Raw genomic sequence first — 3,615 nt, 5'->3', positions numbered from 1 at the left:
AAAAAAAAAAAGCATTAAATGAGACAAGAATGAGTTTATAGTGCTCAAAGCTATGATTCAGAAGGAAGACGAAACATTACGTGCATGCTCCAAACGGTGCGGCACCGTACGCAGTAACTGCTAACGAGCCCAGCAGAAGCTGGAAACGAGCTAATAATCAGAAGCGTCAACACGGGTTCTCCGCTGAAGACGGTCACGTGAACGACAGATCGGAACGAATAAAAACCCCAATAGTGGGCTGAGCGAGGTATATGGGAAACCCGACCTCAGCAGAAGGAAGCACGGACGCTCGAGACATTCGTCAAAGCTAACCGCGTTTCGGGCCACAAAGCAAAGCTCAGGAAATCCCAGCGAATAGGACTAGTACGAACAATATTTTCTGTTCATAAAGAAACAAAACTCAAATTGAGTCATCAAAAGGCTCTAGTACCAGACGATTAGAAAAAACTCTCGGGTTAACGGCTAAAAACAAACCTATATTGTAGAATTTCTTTAAAAACTGAAGACAATGGAAAAGCCACAGTGACATCGATAAGATAAAATAAAAGCCGCAGCCAGAAGAAAGATCATAGTTTAATGCTGAAAACGCTGAAAAAACGGAACGACAGAAAGAAATAGATGAAATATTCTACCCATCGAACCAGAGGAAGAAAAAGAATGTGACCTAAAATAAAGCAGAAAGAGGAAACGATAAAGATAAAAGCTGAAATTAATTAAGCTGGAAAAATAAAAAATGGAACTAATAAATAAATTTAGCTGTCAGTTTATTGGAAAAAAGGGGGGGGAGGCAAATCACAAGCTACTCTAATCACGAAAAAAGGGAAAAATATAAACACACAAAATAAGAAATGACAAGGGGGAAAGAGCCACTAAAATAAAAGAATTTTTAAAAACATGAAACTACTTTGTACAACCCTGAGTCAATAAATTTGAAACCTTCAAAGTGGTGGTAACTTCCTAGGAAAATATAATTGATCACAGCTAACCCCTGTAGAGATAGAAGCTTAGCCAGGCCATTCCGCAGGCAGAATATAGATCATCACCCAAGAACTAAGCCCCGAGACCACCCGCCCGACATCGATGGGTCCACAGGGAATTCCAGCAAGCCTTCAAGGGCCAGCTAACTCCCGTGCCCCTTAAAATGTTCCAGATACGCAAAAAGAAGCAGCTTTCAAATTATTTTTATGAATAAAAGGCCGAATTTCAGCGTGCCCAGCAGTGGTTTGCTCAAATTATTTTTATGAAATGTACTATTGATACCAATGAAGCGTGTGTGATAAGCCCCCAAATCCGCAGTCTGCTGCACGGACGAATGTCGGACGCATCCTCCCTGCAATCAGACAAAAAGGAAGAATGGCCTCTAGTACCACGGCCACACGGCTGGGACTGCGTTATGCGACAGAAGCCGACCGCAGAAGTCTATAGACGCCTGAATCAGAAAAATAATAAAGTACCAGAAGCATCTCTATTTGTAGATGACGAGTCTCCTGGCGGACTTAAGAGCAGCAGTGATAAAATGAACAGAAACGACAAAAGGATTCACCGGCTCACCCGGCGGGAGTGACGCTTCTCACCTACGGACGATGATCAGAAACAACGCGAGAAAAGACGACAACAAGAAGACAGGACAAAAACTAGGAAATGGAACCAAAAATGTTCAAAACGTAAGAGGGGAGCTTAAAAATCCTCCTGAAAGGCACAGAACAGACTTGGGAACAAACGGAAAGGTCCGTTATTCTGGGGTTAGACCTTGAGGACGGCGAGAGCTGCAAAGCCTTGAGGTCTCTGCAGCTGACAGTGTGGCTGGCGGGTGGGTCCAGCTTTCGGAGACTCTGGGCGTGGACGGTGAGACGAGGCGAAGGTGCAGGGTCGGTGGGAACGAGCGTGAAAACTGGGCACGTCGAGGAGCCGGGAGGTTAGGAAAGAAGCCTGTGGACCTGAGCTTCAGCTGGAACTTTCGGCGTCCAGCCACGTTGCGTCTGAGCCTGGCTCCCTCCCAGGCGCCGGACCGGGGCTGTCCCAGGGTGGCCGGGCCGACGGCGTTGCAGAGGGAGACTCGGGGAGCAGCGAGGAAAACAGAGCGTAAGGTGGCCGAGGCCGAGCAGCGGCCCCGTCACCGCCGAGTGCGGAAGGGGGACATCCAGGTTTCAGAAGACTACTAGATGCAGGAGTGACGTTGACACCTGAGCCCGAAGCTCACCTGTCGGAGCAGCGGTGCGTGAGGGCCGTGTGATGGTAAAGGCGGTCACCGCCCAGGTATGGACTGGAGGTGTCACTGGGTCCAAAGACCCACGCGAAAGTCACTTCCTTCTCCTCAAGTGTGAACTGCAGTGCAAGCCCAGCCATGTGATGGTAAAGGTGGTCCCCGCCCAGGTATGGACTGGAGGTGTCACTGGGTCCAAAGACCCACGCGAAAATCACTTCTCCTCAAGTGTGAACTGCAGTGCACGCCCTCGGTATTGGTCAGAAACCACACTGGTCCACGGCCAGTGGCTAACGGCTGTCACAGCACAGGGGAGCAAGGACAAAGCCCTGAGGCGTCCCCTCTCCTCAGCCAAGACCGCAAATCAAGACCGATATTGCACCCCAGGGGTATGGACAGAAATTAGTGCCACCGTGAAAAGCTCGAGGGTGGTGGTCCCCACGGTATCCCCACTGGACCCGCCAGCCTGGGCCCTCCGCAGCTGCCGTGCCACAGAGGGAGGCGGCGGACACCGCAGACCGGCCAAGCTCCAGCCCGACTGCAGCTGCTGGCCAGACGTGGCCCCTTTGCTGGAACAGTCTCACGGCTGGAGGCAGGTGGACGCAGCCTACGGCCGGGCATGTGTGTCCTTCTCGTCTCTCTCGGAACGGAGAACCGTGTCTCCTGGCCAGACGTGGCCCCTTTGCTGGAACAGTCTCACGGCTGGAGTCAGGTGGACGCAGCCTACGGCCGGGCATGTGTGTCCTTCTCGGAACAGAGAACCGTGGGCATTCACCTGGGTGGACGACAGCATCATTCAAGGTCGGGCCCGTGGCTGGGTTAACCCTCCCGCCCGGGTCACAATGCAGCCCGAGGGGCTGGACCGAGGGGCTGGACCGTCGGCTCACTCCGCAGAACGTCGTATCGGTTCGCCACTGCCCTCACGGCCCTGCGAGCATCACCCAGTGCAGGTTCAGGGTCGATGCGGGACCCTGCATGGCCTCAGCTGAGACTCAGAGTCCAGCAAAGGAGGCGCGAGGCCGCTGGACGCACCGGTCCCGTCACACGTCCCACCGCCCAGAAGCTGCCAGCGGGAAGAGCGATGGAACCGTGGTCGAAGGTGTGGCTGCGAGGCGCCGTGGCTGGGGCCCACCTTCCAGCACACTCTAGATCACACCCACTTTACGGGGCGCTGCACTCATCGGGTGGAAGGTGCGGGCCCAGGAACCGGCAAGTGGCCGCTCAGGGATGTGTGCTTCCTGTGCCCACAGATCTGGGGGTGGAGGTGGGGGACAGAGGCAGAGACGGGGCGGGGAGCGAGGGAAGGAGGGAGGAGATCCGACGAAATGTCAATTATCGAGTCAATTATCGCGTCAATTATCAAGTGCAGGTGACGAGTTCAAGGTCACTCAGTGTCTCTCGCTTCCGTCCTG

Source organism: Pteropus alecto, unplaced genomic scaffold (assembly GCF_000325575.1).
Source record: "Pteropus alecto unplaced genomic scaffold, ASM32557v1 scaffold143, whole genome shotgun sequence".
In the NCBI taxonomy this organism is placed as follows: domain Eukaryota; kingdom Metazoa; phylum Chordata; class Mammalia; order Chiroptera; family Pteropodidae; genus Pteropus; species Pteropus alecto.
The sequence above is the reverse complement of the archived record's forward strand: the minus strand, read 5'-3'. Positions refer to the sequence as shown.